This window comes from Rhincodon typus, chromosome 26 (genome assembly GCF_021869965.1).
Source record: "Rhincodon typus isolate 14 chromosome 26, sRhiTyp1.1, whole genome shotgun sequence".
NCBI classification, from domain to species: Eukaryota; Metazoa; Chordata; class Chondrichthyes; order Orectolobiformes; family Rhincodontidae; genus Rhincodon; species Rhincodon typus.
In genome coordinates, this window is record NC_063357.1 from 31,169,416 (window position 1) to 31,187,607 (window position 18,192).

The 18,192-nt window shown below is 40.0% G+C and overlaps 1 protein-coding gene across 2 annotated transcripts in view; it reads left to right on the forward strand.

Annotated features, from left to right (window-relative positions):
• Positions 1–866: 866 nt before the first annotated feature.
• LOC109916763 (nucleophosmin-like) overlaps positions 867–18,192 on the forward strand; it is a 45,896-nt gene continuing 28,570 nt past the window's right edge. For both annotated transcript variants that reach the window (XR_007264826.1, XM_020516498.2), the window contains exon 1: positions 867–1,003. The gene's annotated coding sequence lies outside the window, so the exon portion shown is untranslated. The remainder of the gene's footprint in view (positions 1,004–18,192) is intronic.

The window sequence follows — 18,192 nt, forward strand, 5'->3', positions numbered from 1 at the left end:
CCCATCCCAGGATCCAAGAAGACTTTCCACATCAAGCAGATGTTCACCTGCACATCTGCTAATGTGGTATACTGTATCCGCTGTTCCCGTTGTGGCCTCCTCTACATCAGGGAAACCAAGCGGAGGCTTGGGGACCGCTTTGTGGAACACTTACGCTCGGTTCGCAATAAACAACTGCACCTCCCAGTTGCGAACCATTTCAACTCCCCCTCCCACTCCTTAGACAACATGTCCATCCTGGGCCTCCTGCAGTGCCACAACGATGCCACCCAAAGGTTGCAGGAACAGCAACTCATATTCCGCTTGGGAACCCTGCAGCCCAATGGTATCAATGTGGACTTCACAAGCTTCAAAATCTCCCCTCCCCTTTCCGCATCCCAAAACCAGCCCAGCTCATCCCCGCCTCCCTAACCTGCCCTTCCTCCCACCTATCCCCTCCTCCCACCTCAAGCCGTACCCCCATCTCCTACCTACTAACCTCATCCCGCTCCCTGTCCGTCCTCCCTGGACTGACCTATCTCCCCCACAACTCCCCACCTGCACTCACCTTTACTGGCTCTATCCCCGCCTCTTTGACCTGTCTGTCTCCTCTCCACCTATCCTCTTCTCTATCCATCTTCTATCCGCCTCCCCCTCTCTCCCTATTTATTTCAGAACCCCCTTCCCCCTCCCCCATTTCTGAAGAAGAGTCTAGGCCTGAAACGTCAGCTTTCCTGCTCTTCTGATGCTGCTTGGCCTCCTGCGTTCATCCAACTCTACACCTTGTTATTTCTGGATGTTGCCTGACAAGGGGCGAATATTAATGGTATTTTCGGGAGTTACCGCTGGGGGGTGGTGTCTCTGGAGGTTGCCGGCGGGGGCTAGTGTTTCACCCTCTGAAGCGGTTCTCGCGCTGAGTTTGAATACCGCGGCTGGGGCCAGGAGACGGTTGAAGAGTGTGGAAGCGGAGCGGGGAAGGAGGGACGCTCGGAATTGCACATTTACCCAGGGTAGAAGTGCACCTGTGAGTAGTTGGGAGAATGTCCCAAATAGGTACTTGACAAATATGGCAAGATCTTGAAATTTGTGCCCCCCCCTCCCCCAATATAGTGGGTATCTGTCTCACTCACCAATTGGCTGTCTTGTTGGAGGAGTCTGATCAACTTGATGATCCTATTCCTTTTGGTTCTTTTCCAATGAGCACCAAAATGATGCTAAAAGCAAGTTACATGAGACCTTTAAGGGACAAACATTTAATGCAGTCATTGGAAATTCCCCTGCATGTTTAGCCCTTTAAAATGAACGTAAATAATCCCAAAACACAGTATGGTCTTCCAACTTTATCCAAGCGTGAACAGCACATGTAACACCTTGTCTAATGCACTAAAACCACAACATGTCCAAAATGCACAGCAGTAGCATCATCTGTGGAGAAGGAGAGTTAACACTTCACGTAGTTGCATTTCTTTGACTGGAAATATTAATTATAATCCCGTCTTTGCTGATTTCCAATATCTATCTTTTGCCTTTGTTCAACACCATCATTCAGGGCTTCAAAGGCCATTCATTGGTGACACAGTAATTTGTTGTGTGTTCACCAAACTAGTATCAATCACAGAAAAGGCTGGAGAAAGTCAGTACGACTTGCAGCACCTGTGGAAAGAGAAACAGTGTTAACAATTCAAGTTACGTATTACTCTTCAGTTCAGCCCCCAACCCTTTAAACTGTCAGTTCAGAAGACCCATACCAGACTTGAAATGTCAACTGTTTTACTCCACAGATGCTGACTTTCTCTAGCATTTTCTGCGATTGTTTTGGATTTCCAGCATCCACAGTATCTGCTTTTACCAAACCAGTATACTTTATTTGTGATGTCTTTTGGGAAGATCAGATTATAGATACTGCTGTACTTTGGCCAAATGTAACCCTAAACCATGTGTGTTGTACTTTCTGTTCTTCATCCTGCTCCCATTCTGACGATGCTTGTTGGTCTTTACCTGTCTACAGGTCACTTTGCTTCTGTCAGTCCTTAATAGTGGATGAAACAAAATTATAATTGCTGACTTTCTTACTGTCAACATTTTGGGGGAAGGCTTATATTTATAGAAACTGAACTGGACCAGCCACATAAATACTGTAGCTACAAAAGCAGGTCTTTATTGGAATTCTGCAGCAAGTAAAATCACCTGATTCCCCAAAGCCTGTCCACTGTCAAGAAGGCATAGGAGTGTGGATGGAATGCTTCCCAATTGTCTGGATGAGTGTAGGAACAGCAACACTCAAGATATTTGACATCATACAGGAAAAGCAACCAGATTGATTTATGCCCCATCTAACACCTTTAATGGTCACTAACTCCACCACCGATGTACAGTGTGTATCATCTACAGGATGCACTGCAGCAAGTCATCAAGGCTTATTAGACAATATCTTTCAGCCTCTGACCTCTATTACCTAGAAGGACAAAGGCAGTGGATACATGAAAATCACCAGCTGCAAGTTCCCCTCCAAGCCACACACCACCCTTTTTTGGAACTATCTTGCTGTTTCTTCGCTGTCATTCCATCAAAATTTTTGAATTCCCTCCCTAGCAACACTGAGTGTCCCTACACCACATGGATGTCAGTGGTTCAAAAAGATAGTTCGCGGTCACGTTCCTTGGGGCAATATGGGATGGGAAATATATGATGCTTCCTCCAAATGGAAAAAAAACTTCTGAATGTGCCTTTCACAGCCAATTCATATCTCTAAGGTAAATGCATGGTAACTGTCATTAGTTAAATGCAAGAATGTACAAGCAATGTTATTTCGATTATTCAGAATCAGAAGTCACAGGTTTTCCAACTTGTTTTCTTGGCATTGTTCTGTTAACTTCTTTAATTTAATTCTTTGATGGATAATTCATGATATGAGGAGGAGAGTGGTGATGAAGTTCCTAATTCCTGTATATCACTCATTTTATGAAATAACTGTGTTGTGAGTGGAAATTAGTATTAGCATACACATGCTAAGCTATTTAGATGATTCAGAATCAGAAATCAGTTCTCCGTATTCTGTAGTTCGTAATCCATCATTTTGAAATTCAAAAGGCATCATTTTCCTGTTGATTCTAACGAAAGGTATAGCATTTTGAAAGATCATTAGTTCATATTATTAAATACATATTATATACCAAATATTATTAAATGTTAATGTTTTCTACAATGCACAATAAATTTTGATGCCCTATAATCATGGTGAAAATTATGGGTTTCTTTGTTCTGTTGCCTTCTGTTTTTTTGTAATTGCCAACTCAAATTACATACTTAAAAAATCCATTGTATTCTTTCAAAATAAAGCATAACATTTAGGATACTTTTTTTTAAAATTTGAGATTCTTCCTCAAAGATTTAAATATTTTTTCTTTATGTAATATGTCATTAAGATTTGTGAAAATTTTGCATTTTTGAGACCAAATGCTAAGGCAAAAGAAGGGGATTGATTCATATATGACTAATATCTTTGAGGGCCTGAAATTCATGTCAGTTCTTGGTCTGATTGTGCCAACAACTCATTGGTTGCTGGCCTTGAAGACAGCTGAATGGAGGAGTTGGGGCTGTCAACCAGAGTAAGAAATCAAGTTGTCAACATTGTCTTACCAGACCATTGGACTGCTCTCGTATTAGAGAGAGGCACCTGGTGGTGATTTAACCTGAGGGCTGCTACACCTCAGGCAAGGGGAGAGGTTGAGAATGACAGTCCTTCATAGTAACCTCAGCCAGTGCAGGAACTGAACCCACAGTACGTCAGCACCACACTGCTTCAAACCAACCATCCAGCCAACTGAGCTAAATCAATACCCAGAGTAACAAATAGGGTTATATGGCTAATTTGCAGCATTCCTACAGATTTATCATTGAATGCTGTTAAATAATAATTAGTCTGTTGGTGGGACAAAACTTGAGAATCACTGAATAAAGGATAGATTTTGTTGAAGTTTCTCATCCTGCAATGTGTCAGGATGGTGCCAGTTCAATAGCTAACCAACATTTGTATTGCATAAAGGGAGGGCACTAATTTATTGGCAAGATTGGTAAAGACATTTCCATGAGAATGCAACAATTAATGGGCAGGCTTGTTCAAACTTTAAACTAAGCAGGTTGTCTCTGATTGGTAAGGGAAGTACCCTGAAAAGTGAACTGGCAAATGGCTGTCAGTTATTTTGAATTGAAACAGGCACAGTGAGTGCAATTGTGCTTTCTGTCTACAAAGAACAGGGCCCGGTGTACTAATATAATAAGATCCTAGTATGCATTGTGAGCCTGACTGGCAATTCTAAATTGGCGTAATTGTCAGTGCAGTTCTTTGCACATTCAGAATTACCCAAGCGTTGTCCATAAGACATAGAAGCAGAAGTAGGCCATTCAGCCCATCGAGTCAGCTCTACCATTCAATGAGATCATGGCTGATCTGATAATCCTCAACTCCACTTCCTGCCTTTTCGCTAAAACTCTTGATGCCCTTACTGATTAAAAATCTGTATATCTCAGCCTTGAATATGATTGGACACAATGTTCCCTCTAAGCTGCAAGGCTGTGTGCACAGTGATTGACATCAACATGCCATCATGGCATTAACTTCCAGTTCCAGAAGTCACTGCTGCACACAGACCTCCGTGGCCTGTGCAGCCAGTAAGGAAATTAGAGGGAATGCTGCTTGAACACTCTGCATTTGACAAGTTGGGCTGTTCAGGTATGATCAGTACCTTGCTTGTTGCAATTGTTCAACTACTGTAGGCTTCCTGATGAACTTGACGTTCTCTCCCTGAACTCTTCTGTTTGGTCTAACATTCAGTTTGAAATGATTAGCATTTTTTTCTGCAGCTAAACAATGGGACGACTGAAAACTTTGGCCCCATAAATAACATAACCACAAACTGAACAACCCTGTGAATAATTCCATTTTGATTGCTGGCCACTATCTCAGGGTAAACAGGACTGCTAAATACCCCAGTATCCTATCTAAGCTAAGCTCTTAGTGCATGTCCTTTCTATCATGTCTCATCTGCAGAATATTGGCAGCCTCCATGTCTGTCCGCTTGCATCACCATGCATCTATTAACAAAGAGGCTATTTTGATATTCTCCAAACCAAACTCCAATCCTCCAAACCAGGAAATTTAAATTAACCTAACCCTCTGATGTTGGTATCCTATTCTTTACCAAATCCTATACATTATCTGACCTAAGTGGTCATCCTATTCCCAAAGTTTCTCAGTTACCTCAAATTCTCTCTAGAAGTTCATATCAACACCCTCCCATGTTCCTGCAAAGTCAAACTCTCATTTTGTTGCAACTCTCAATTTAAGCACCTCCCCCCTCCCTTTATTACAACATTAATTACTGTGCCTTCAGCTAAATTGATCACTGACTGTATTTCCCTCCATCTTTCTTCCTTTTAAGATTTTCTGTAAAAGCCACCTCTTTGACGAAGTTGTTGGTCACCCTTCCTAATATTTCCTTCCTTCAAATCCATTGCTTTTTTTCACACATTGTGGAGGACCTCAGGGGACTTTTGTACACAAAGAGGACAATGTGAATGCAAGCTATTTTTCCACTTTCCTTTCGCTTTGCACTCCTCTACATTTCCCCCTTCTTGTCTCCTGCAATAAACTGTAAGCAGTCTAGAGGGACCTGTTTATATAACCTGGGAAGCAGAGTAGTTGTATTACATATTGTTATATACCAGTCAGAACAAAGTTACATGGCTTTAGTAACAATTAAAGTGACCACTATAGTTTTCAAAGCATCAGTGGGACAGCCCAACAAAATGAAACCAGTGCATCTATTCTCTCCTCAACCTCAAAATTTACTTTTTTCTAAGTTGGGGAAATTTAAGTTGTGATGGTAGATTCTTTGTTAGTTAAGTATCTCCAAGCTGTAAGTGAATTTTCATCATCAATGGATTCTGTCATTACTGAAGAGCTTGATGCAAGATTAGCATGCGTGTTCACAGAACTGGCAATTAATGCAATCATTGGTGGAGCTTGGGGTGCTTCTGTAGTTGCGCCACCTCTAATTTTCCGTTACAAATGTTGAATGTTGCAGTTTTGCATCAATGATCATAAATTTCACTGCTTGCCTCCACTTCAATCAGTGAACTTATCTGCAGCGAACACGGGAAATAAATGTCCTCTATTTGGAGAAGGGACTCCTTACAGAATCTTTCATTTCTGCTTCCTGTGTTTGGAATGTTGGTGGCACACTGAACAGTATCCTTTGGCAGGGCACATCATGTTAGCAAGCATGGCAAAACATTCCACTATATCAGCATCACATGCTCTACTACTGACGCAAAATGACCACATGTAGCATGTAAAGTGTATTGCACATTCTAGCGACTTTTCACTTCAAAAATTTATTACCTCTGTCACATCAAAGAGTACAGGACTACAATTACCTGCAAATTCCCCTTCGTTGTCACTATGCTATGATCCTGGAATTCCCTTCCAGACACCACTTTGGAGTAAACTACATGAAACTGTAGCACTTAATAAAGGTAGCTCAAGCCGTGAAGTTAACTTTAAGTTTGGCAGTAAATGCTGCTTTGCCTGTTATGCCAACATCATTTTGTTGAATAAATAGAAAAAAATATGATAAATGTTACTGTGAAAGAATTTATCTCACTAATTTATTGTGAGCGCTGCAACAGGAGAACTGACAGAAACGTATTTATTCAACTATGTCTAGTTTGCAAAGAAATTTGTCCAACGTGACCTACATTTTGTTTTCTTCATTCATGGAAAATGGAAATCGCTGCTTAGTCAGCATTTATTGCCAATCTCTTTGCCCTGTAGGTTGTGGTGAGCTACGTTTGTGAACTGCTGCAGTCCATTTTGTATAGGTACACCCATAATGCTGCTAAGGTGGGAGTTCGAGGATTTTTATCCAGTGACGCTGAAGGAACGTCAATATATTTCCAAGTCAGGATGGTGAGTGCTTGGAGGGAAACTTGCAGGTATTGGTGTTCCACTGTATTTATTGCCCTTTTCCTTCCATTTGGTAGTGGTCGTGTGTTTGGAAGGTGTTGTCTAAGGATCCTGGGTGAAGTTCTGCAGTGCATAGCTACTACATACTGTTGGTACTGAGCATGGAGGGAGTGGTTATCTGTGCAATCAAGTGGGCTGCTTTGTCCTGGATGGGGTGTCAACTTCTTGAACATTGTTTGAGCATCAGTTGCATTTTCAAAATAAACTTCATCTTTTCAGTGCATCACCCTAATTCCTTATTACTTATCTGGAGACTAGATTTAACTTTGATTGTGACACTGAAAGGTAAAGTCAATGCCTAAGCTAAGTGTATGGAAAGTGGTTCAGCTGTATCAGATGAAGAAGTGTTCCACTGTAAGCCTTGTTACTGTTCGTTCTGAAGATATTGCCATATGATTCTGTGTTCATAAAACTACAAGCCTCTCTTCTGATTCTCTCCATTGTTGCATCCTGAGTTTCCTCTGTTGGCTTATCATTTGCATTCTGCACCTTTGATATTCTACTGATTTGCCGCACAATCCAAAATATTTCAAACGATACTGTACTTACATATATTTTGGCTCCTTTATCCTGTTTTATGCAGTTATAAGAGCTGGGTTTTGTGTGGAACTTCTTTTACTCTGACATCATGAATGGGGTATTCCGTCCTTATTCATGATGCCACAGTAGGGAGTAGACCCACAATCAATTGTTCTGTTTCATGATTCACAGAGGAAGAGTTTTTCTCAGAAGTTTGCTTCCAAACTGCCTCTAATCACTAGTCGGAAACAAAAGAAAGACTAAAACTATCAATAACTATAGAGGTATGTCATTTATTAAACAAAATATGGTTATACAGTACTTCAGCAATATGTAATTTCTAATTTCTTATTGTTCTTACAACTTGATAATTTATTTTGATGTTCATTCTCCCAGTATTTCTCAACTTGAGAACAGATCAGAACTGCTCCATATATTTTAAATCAATATGATTTCCATGTAAAATGATATGGTTTTTATCATTTTAATTAATTGACTGGCAGTATTACAAGAAGTTGTGGAACATGACATCTGTTTTGTTTTAATGTCAAATAAATAGGAATGTACCAGATGGTGTGCAAAGCCTATTCATCCATATCATCTGGATGTGTTATTTCAGGAGTCAAGTTGAAACCTTCTGCATTGTCAGATCCAAGAATCCCACATGCATTTTCATATGTTGCTTCAAGGTGTTTTATTGAAAGAGCAATGTGGATTGAATTTGTTTTATAAATACTCACAATGGTGAAGTGTGACAATGTTGTGGTATATTTTGATTTTTTTATTTTGTATGAAGCTTTCACAAGTGTATCTGATGTGGCAACTCAATTTTATTTTCACCTTTTTCTTTGCTGGTTTTCATAAAGGAATGCTATCTTCAAACTGTTTGCATTCTTTTGACTCCCCATAATGATTTTCTTGATGTCAGCAAGTCTTTTTTTCCTGCTGTCTTTTGTCTCCATCACTTAAAATTGTGGATAAATGAAACTTTTCATTTTCATCAATGGTGTGTTCTAGATACCTAAATCCATAATTAAATCTGTGAATGCATAGACAAATAGATGACCCAAAAATTAAATTAAACAGTTGATCACTATTTAGAATTGAACACCTGGGAGCAAAAAGAAAATGCCCTAGAATTTTGAAGCTTTATACTTTATTGGTATTATATGAGAAGTATTTGGCCATAGGGACAGGACTTCAAACAAAAATCCAATCAAAAACTAAGGCATACAAAGTGGTGAGAAGTGGTAACCCAAAGGATTGGGAAGCTTTTAGGAACCAGCAGCGGATGACTAAATAGTTAATAAAGAAGAAGTTGATTAATCATGGCAGCATGGTGGCTCAGTTGTCAGCACTGCTGCCTCACAGTGCCAGGGAATTGGATTCAATTTCATCCTTGGGTGATTGTGTGTGTGGAGTTTGCACGTACTCCCCATATCTGCGTGGGTTTCCGCCGGGTGCTCTGGTTTCCTCCCATCGTCCAAAGATGTACAAGTTAGGTGGATTGGCCATGCTAAATTACCCATAGTATTCAGGCATTTGTAGGTCAGATGCATTAGTCATGGGAAATGCAGTGTTACAGGGATAGAGTAAGGAGAAGGGTCTGGATGGGATGCTGTTCAGAGGTTGGCATGAATTTGTTGGGCCAAATGGCCTATTTCTACACTGTGAGCATTCTATTAAAAAATTGGCAAGAAATGCAAAAACAGAGAGCAAGAGCTACTGTATTTAAATAAAAGAGCTAAAATAAGCATGGAAGCCTTGGAGGTCACAATTGGGAAATTAATAATGGAAAAGGGAAAGGGTAGATAATTGTAAAGCAATATTTTGCATTGCTTTTCATGGTGGCGGACACTGTAGACATCCCAAAGATGTTTATGTAAAGTGCTAATGGGATGAAAGATCTGATATCAGTTTCTATCACAAGGGACAAAGCATTTGACATACTAATAGAACTTTAGCAGATAAGTCGTTTGAACCTGATGACCTGCATCCAAGGGTTTTATAGGAATTGGTGGCAGAGATAAAGGAGGCTTGGTCGAAATATTCCAGAACTCACTGGATTCTGGGTGAGTTCCAGCAAATTGGAGAACTGCTAATGAGAAGCCATATTCAAGAAGGGAGGGAGACGGAAAGCAGGAACTAATAGGCCTGTTAGCCTGACATTGTTGGGAAAATACTTGAATCCATTATTAAGGAATAAATAGCATGGTATTCAGAAAAACTCAATGCATTCAAACAGAGAAAATGGTTTTGTTGAAGGGAAATCATGTTTGACAAATTTGCTAGAATTCTTTGAGGATTTAACAAGCAGAATTGATCAAGGAGACTGATACTTGTGTATCTGGATATTCAGAAGGCATTCGATAAAGTGACACATTGGTTATTGTACAAGAAAGGAGCTTTTGGGGTAATGTAAAAGCATGGATTGACCATTGGTTAACACAAAAGAGACAGCTATTAGGATTAATAAGTCTTTTTCATGGTCAAATGATGTAACTAGTGGAGTACGACAAGGATCAGTCTGAGGGCCTCAAATATTTACTATCTATGTCAAAACAGTTGGAGGAGTGAACAAAGTGTAATATATCTATATTTTCTGACAATGCAGTAATATTCGAGAGGGCCTCTTGGGATGAAGGCATAAGGAATTTGCAAGGATAGGTTGAGTGAATGGGCAAAAGCTTGGCCGGGGAGGCAATGGCCTAGTGGTATTATTCTGGGTCTCTGGAGACCTGGGTTCAAATCCTGCCACGGCAGATAGTGGAATTTGAATTCAATAAAATATCTGGAATTAAGGATCTAATGATGACCATGAATCCATTTGTTGGAAAAACCCACCTGGTTCGCTAATATCCTTTAGGGAAGGAAACTGCCATTCCTACCTGGTCTGGCAATGTGGTTGACTCTGAACTGCCCTCTGGGCAATTAGGGATGGACAATAAATGCTGCTTAGCCAGCGAGTCCTCATCCCGTTAATGAATAAAGGATATAGTTTAATGCAGAGAAATATGAAGTTCGTGCGCTTTGGTAAGAAGAATCAAAAGACAGACTATAATTTAAATGGAAAGAGACGGAAAAAGTTCAGTGCAGAGGGATTTGGGTGTTCCATTGCATGAAAACATAAAAAGTTAGCATACAGGTGCACCAAATAATTAAGATGACAAATGGAATTTGGGCCTTTATCGCTTAGAGATTAGTGTTTATAAACAAAGAAATCTTTTTAAACATGCAGGGTGTTGATGAAGCTGCATTTGGAGTACTGTGGACAGTTTTAATCCCCATACTTGAAAGTGATATGCTGGCATTGAAGGGTTTTCAAAAGAGATTCACTTGGCTGATTCCTGAGATGAAGGGATTTACCTATCAAGAGTGCTACACTTATTAGAGTTTAGAAGAATGAAGGATGATCTTACTGCAACATAAAGATTCTGCGAGGGCTTGACAGGGTAGAATAAGTTTTTCCTTGAGGGGGAAATCATAAGCTAGGGATTATTGATACAGGATAAGGGGATGCTCATTTAAAACTGAGATAAAAAGGAACTTTTCCTGCCAGATAGTAGTGAATGTCTGGAATTCTCTACCCCAAAGAGTTCTGAAGGCTAGATAATAAGACCATAAACAATGGGAACGGGAGTAGGTTATTCACCCCTTGAGTCTACTGAACTGACACTCCTTATGCCTGCTTTTCTGCCCTTTCCGTAGAGCCTTTGATTCTCTTACTGATCAAGAATCTATCTCAGACTTAAATATACACAAGGACAGTGCCCCCACAACTCTCTGTGAGAGAGAGTTCCAAAGACTCCGAGCCCTCAGAATAAATTCCTCCTCATCTTAATCTTAAATTGAGCCCCCTTAATTCTAAGTTCATGCCCTCTGATCCTAGACTCTCCCTTGAGGGGAAACGTCTTCTCAGCATTTACTCTGTCAAACCACTTAAGAATCCTATATTCAAATGAGATCACCTCTCATTCTTCTAAACTCCAGTGAGTAGAATTCCAACCTGCTTAACCTTTGCTCATGAGACATTCCCTCCACACTGTGATCATCCTACTGAACCTTCGCTGAACTGCCTCCAATAAAAATCATCTTTCCTTAAATAAGGGGAGCAAAACTGCTCGCAGTACTCCAAATGTGGCCTCATCAGCACCTTGTACAGTTGCAGTAAGACTTCTTTGCTCTAATTTGCCAAGCCCTCAAAATAAGGGTCAACTATAGCCTTCTTAATTACCTGCTGCGGTGTGCTAGCTTTCGTGCATAAGTACCTTTCAAGTCCCTTTGTGTTACAACTTTCTGCAGTTATTCTCCATTCAGATAATATTCTGTTGTTTTGTTCTCCTTTCTAAAATGAATAACTTCACAGTTTTCCACATTATCCTCTCTTAGCCTGCTTACTTAACCTATCAATATTTCTTTGTATCCCTCTTTTAACCTGCTGTTCCACCTATTTTTGTGTACTCTACAAATTTGGCTACAGTACGTTCACTTCCTTCCTCCAAGTCATTCATATGTATTGTAAACAGTTACGATCCTAGCACTGATCCCTGTGGAACCCCACTGATCACAACCTGAAAAAGAACCCCTTATCCCCACTCGCTGTTTCCTGCCCATCAGCCAATTCTCTATTCATGCCAACATATTACCTCCAAAACTGTGGGGTCTTATCTTATGACTTAACCTTTTGTGGGGTACCTTGTTGAGTGCCTTCTGGAAGTCCTATCACATCTACTGGTTATCCTCTATCCACTATTGTTGAGACTTCTTCAAAAAACTCTCAATTGGTCAGAAAGGAAACGATGCTGACACTTATTGATGAGATTATCATTTTCCAAATGTTCTATTACTTCCTTAATAATTGATTCCAATACTTTTCAGACAATAGATGTTAGGCCTTCCTCCCTTTTTGATCAGGGATGTTGCATTGACAGTTTCCCAATCCTGTCGTACTTCTCCAGAATCCAAGGATTTTTGGAAAATTATAAACACTATCTCTGTCACTACCTGATTTACGATCCTAGGATGCAAGCCATTAGGGCCAGGGACTTATCTGCCTTTCGCCCTATTAGTTTGTTACTATTTCTTTAGGGATGGTGATGATACTTAATATCTCCCCTGTATTTTTTTTTACTAGTAATGGTACGTTTGAAGTATCTTCCACTCTAAAGACAGATGCAAAAAATTATTTAATTCCTCTGCCCTTTCTTTGATCCCCATAACTGTCTCCCCAGATTCATTTTCTAAGGGTCCTATATTCACTTTAACCTCTCTCTTCCTTTTTATATGCCTAAAGAAGCTCTTATTGTCAGCTTTTACATCGCTGTTTGCCCTTGTAGTTTATTGTCTCTTTCTTTATTTTTGTTTTAGTCCTCCTTTGTTGGATTCTGAATTTATCTCAATTTCTGGGGCTATTTTGCCTCCTTATGTTTTTTCTTTTAACTTGATACTCCTCATATTTTCCATGTTTAGCCATGGTTCGATTACACTTCTCTCAGGATCTTTTCTCCTCACTGGGATGTATTTTTGCTGAGAATCATGAATTATCTTTTTAAATGTCTGCCATTGCTTGTTTACTGTCATTCCTGCTAATCTATCCGCCCAGTTCACTTTAGTTAACTCTATCCTTATTTCATTGTAATTACCTTTATTTAAGACAAATGTAGTTGTTTCTGACCCAAGTTTCTCTCATGAATTGAATATTAAATTCTAATATGTTATGGTCATTACTTCCTAGGGAATCTTTTACTCTGAAGTGACTTATTAAGCCTGCCTTATTACTCAGAACCAGATCCAAGGTAGCCCGTTCCCCAATTGGCTTGATGACATATTGCTCTAGGAAAGTATCCCTAATGCAGTCTATGAATTCATTGTCATAGCTACCTTTTCCATTGTGATTAACTCAGTCAACATAAAGATTAAAATCATCCATAATTATCGCTGTATTCGTTTTGCATGCTGCTATTATTTATTGATTTATAACCTTTCCTGCAGAGTGGCTATTGTTAGGAGGTCTGTTCACTATCCTAACAATGTAGTCTTTCCCTTGCTGTATTTTACCTACACTCAAGTGGACCCCACATCATCCAAGCCAAGATTGTCTCTCACAACTGTTCTCATTTTATTTCTTATTAACAATGCAACCCTGCCACTTTTTCCATCCTTCCTGTCTCTCCAAACAGTTAAATATCCCTGAATGGTAAGTTCCCAGTTATGATCTCCTTGTAACAATGTTTTCTGTAATTGCTATGAGATCATATTCATTTAACTTGTTTTGCAACATCGGTTTCTCTGCCTTTTTCTGAACCTGTATTCGTCATGCATTGAGACATAAAGCCTTTAAGTTTGTTCTATCAAATGTCCCTACAATTTTATGTTTTCTTGGTTCAATATGGCATTCACACATTCTGCCCCTCCCTTTTGTTTTCTGGGCAACAATCAGCCCCATTAATAATTTACAACCTTACCTTCTCCTTTATTTTTGATTTTCTAATTTTCCATGCAACTCCCACTATGTAGCCCTGTCTATGCAATTCACCAGGTCACTGATCCCAGCATGATTCAGGTGGGGCCCACCTTATTGAAACAGCTCAGAGAACAGTGTGTATATCCTGCCTGTACTATCCCCAATTGCAACTAGATTTCTCTTTTCTTCCACCTCTTGAATGGCTCCCTGTACCATGATGCTATGGTGAGTTTGTTCATCCTCCCTACGCCCCGCTGTGATCCGCAAAGGGAGCAAGAATCTCAAACCTGTTAGACAAGCTCAAGGGCCGAGGCTCCTGCAGCACTACTTTCTGGATTTCTTTACCTGTCTTGCTCATAGTGACACCCTCCTGCTCTGATTACTGACCAGATTTGAACTAGTTAATCTAACGGGTGTGACTGTGTCCTGAAACACAGCATCCGGGTAACTATCCCCCTCCCTGATATGTTGCAATGCTTGAAACTCAGACTTTAGCTCATCAGTTCTGAGCAAGAGTTCCTCAAGCAACCATCACTTGCTACAGATATAATCACTATGAACCACAATGGGGTCCACCAGCTCCCATATCATGGAGGTACAACACATTGTTTGGCCCTGCATCTCTATTTTATGTACTTAGTTCTATCTTAAAATAATCTTGTAGAAATTTAAAAATCTTAGAAGTCTTTTAGTTTTGAACCTGTAAACTATTTCTCTATTTACCTTTAATCTGAAAGTAACCAATAATAGCCAAATTAGCAGCTATTATCAACCAACAAACGAGGGTTTTCCTGTGATGTCACTGTTTCTTTTGTGCTGTGCCCCAAAGATCTTACAAACTATGAGCCAAAAAAGCTAGCAAAAAGCACCTCTTCCCTTCTGTACCAAATTACCACGCAACTTCAAAATCCCAGAAATGTACCTTGAAACATCACTGAAAGTATTTAAAGAAGAGATAGAATGATTTTTGATATACCAGCAAGTTGACAACTATGCTGAGTTGACGTGAAAGAGAAGTTGAGGCCTGGGACAGATTACCCGCAATTTTGTTGAACAGCGGGGCAAACCCTGAGAGGCCAAATGGCCTACCCCAATCGTATTTCTTATGTTGTTATGAAGTACACTCTGCTATTCAGTGGCAAGTTAGCTGAGTAAAAAACTGAAAGAACTGCAGGTGCTGTCAATGAGAGACAAGAATGGAAATTGCTGGAAAAGTTTAGCAGATCTGCAGCATCGGTGGAGAGAGAAAGAGTTAACTTTTTGGGTCGAGTGAGGACTGTTCTGAGGAAGGGTCACTCGACCCAAAACGTTAACACAAATTAGTTGAAATTTTGTAAATTTTACTTGATGACCAAAAGTTAGTCAAATGAATGTTTCCAACAAAAAAATCATTTCCAGCTCTTTTGCTGATACCAACTGAAGTTGATTGGGTTACACCTTGCCAGGAGATTTGCTAGTGGTTTTAGCAGAGGAATGGCAACTTGAGGTGTTGCTCAAATTGGAAGGAAGTAAAGCCAGTAACAGGGAGTAAAAATGCAGCAAGTGAAATTAGAAAGCAGATAAGGTTAGGGTGAGCATCAACTAAACTTGGAATATGGAATAATGCCAAAAGACATCCTACCTAAATGTATTTGCAACAATATAGATGATTTAAAGGCAAAGAAGTCAACGGATTTGATCCAATTGCCAGTGCAAAAACATGGCTGTAGGGTGACCAAGACTGTGAACTAAATATTTAAGGATACTTGACATGCAGGAGAGACAGGTAGAAAGGAAAAGTAGTTGGTGTTGTGCTGATAATAAGGTATGAGGTCAGTATGATGTCAGATCAGAAGAACAAAATGTGGAATTTATTTAGGTGGAGCTAAGAATCAGCAAGGGGCAGCAAAGGATTTTAAAGCCCACCAAATAGTGGTGGCAGAATGGAACGTGGTTTGTGATCAGGAGATAAAGAAGAAAGCAGTTTCGGTAATGCAGCAATAATGTGATTTCAATCTTCATATCGACTGCATAAAACTAATAAGCACTAACACTGTGGAGGATGAATTTCTGGATCATGCTGGGGACGGTTTCCTAAAGCAGTAAGTTGAGAAACTGACCCAGATGAAACAGAGAACAGGCTATTTTAGATCCAGTATTATGAAACAAGAAAGGGCTACTTAACCTTGTAGCAAAAGAACCTTTAGGGATATCATAATCATAGAATCCCTACAGTGCGGAAACAGGCCCTTCAGCCCAACAAGTCCACACTGACCCTCAGACATCCCACACAGACTCATCCCCCTATAGCCCACCTAATCTACACATCCCTGAACACTATGGGCAATTTAGCATGGCCAATCCACCTAGCCTGCACATCTTTGGACTGTGGGAGGAAACTGGAGCACCCAGAGGAAACCCACGCAGACACGGGGAGAACGTGCAAACTCCACACAGACAGTCGCCCGAAGATAGAATTGAACCTGTGTTCCTGGTGCTGTGAGGCAGCAGTGCTAACCACTGAGCCACTGTGCCGTCCATATTTGTGACTGTAACTTCAGAATTTTACATTATGTTTGAATGTGAAGTACTTCAAGTGGGGCCAGGGTGATAAATTTGAGCAGAGGAAATCATAAAGATATAAACAGCAAATTGATTGAGATGGATTGGGAAAATACAGTAAAATTCTGACAGTACATGGGTAATGGATAGTCTTAAAAATTACAACATAGTTTACAGGAACTCTACATTCCTTCAAGGCAGAAAAACCCAAACGGTCAGTCAATGGTTGCTACTGAGGTACTGCATGAATCAATACCTGGGTCTTAGCTGTTCACAATATATGTCAATGATGTGGATGAAGGGTTTCGGCCCGAAATATTGACTTACCTGCTCCTCGGATGTTTTCTGACCTGCTGTGCTTTTCCAGCCTTTCAGCTATAGACTCTGGCTTCCAGTATCTGCAGTCCTTATTGTCTCCAAGTCACTGTAATATTTCTATGTTTGCAGATGCCATAAAGTTAGGTTTGAATTGAATGTGTGCTGTGAGGAAAATGCAGAGCAGGTTCAATGGGATTTGGACAGATGTAGTGACTGAGCAAGAACATGGCAGAAGGAATACAATGTGGAAAAATGTGAGGTTATCCACTTTGAAGGCAAACATGCATGTGCTCCATGCAATTAGGAAGGCAAATTTTAACCTATAATGCAAGAAGACACGAGAATAGGAGTAGTGAAGTCTTGCTTCAGTTGTATAGAACCTTGGTTAGGCCAGACCTCGAGAATGCAGTTTTAACCCTGTTAGGAAGATATTGCCATACAGTGAGTGTACTGAAGGTTCACCTGCCTGATTCCGGGGATGGTGGTACTGTCCGATGAAGAGAGAATGGAAAATCTCTAGATTTTGAAGAATGGCATTTTTGATACCTACAAAGTACTTAAGGAATAGACAGGGTCAATGCAGGTAGGATGTTTTTTTTCTGGCTGGGGAGTCTAGAATCCAACACAAAATTTCAAACCAAGGTGGGTGGGGGTGAGACACATACGAAGGCATTTTACACTTAAACTGCTGTGAATCTTTGGAATTATCAAACCCAGGGAGCTGTGTAAACTCAGTCATTGAGTATATTAAAAACAGAGATTGACAGATTTCTAAATATCAATGACATAAATGAATGTGGAGGAATATGAATATGAATAATCTGAGGAAAAGGTATTGAACTAGATGATTAGCCATATGATCGTATTGAACTGCAAAGCTAGTTCAATCAGCTGAATACCCTCCTCCTACTCCAATGATACTAAGCTTTGTTAAAATAAACATGTTTGCAGGAGTATGAATTGCAGGTATTAAAACAAAAAAATGTGGCTATCCTGGAGTCTGCTGCTGGTTTGACAAACTCCCATTTGATGTCAATGTGTGAAATTTTAGCAGTGTTTCCAAAGCACACATTCAAGAAATAAATGCTATAAGCATACTACAATCATTTAAATAATACAGGTTGTCTATCCTTTCTTGGAAAACCAAAAAGACTAACATGAAGTATTTTTGAACCTGAGTTTGGGCCCTTTGGGAAAAAAAACTTCACATGGCCCAAACAAACCCAAAAGTGAAGATTTTTTTATTGCAGCCAAACTGACTTAGGTGTATTCGAAAACCGAAAGTATCCTTTATCCCAAAACGTTTGTCCTGAGGTTTACAGGTAAATGATTCTTAACCTGTATC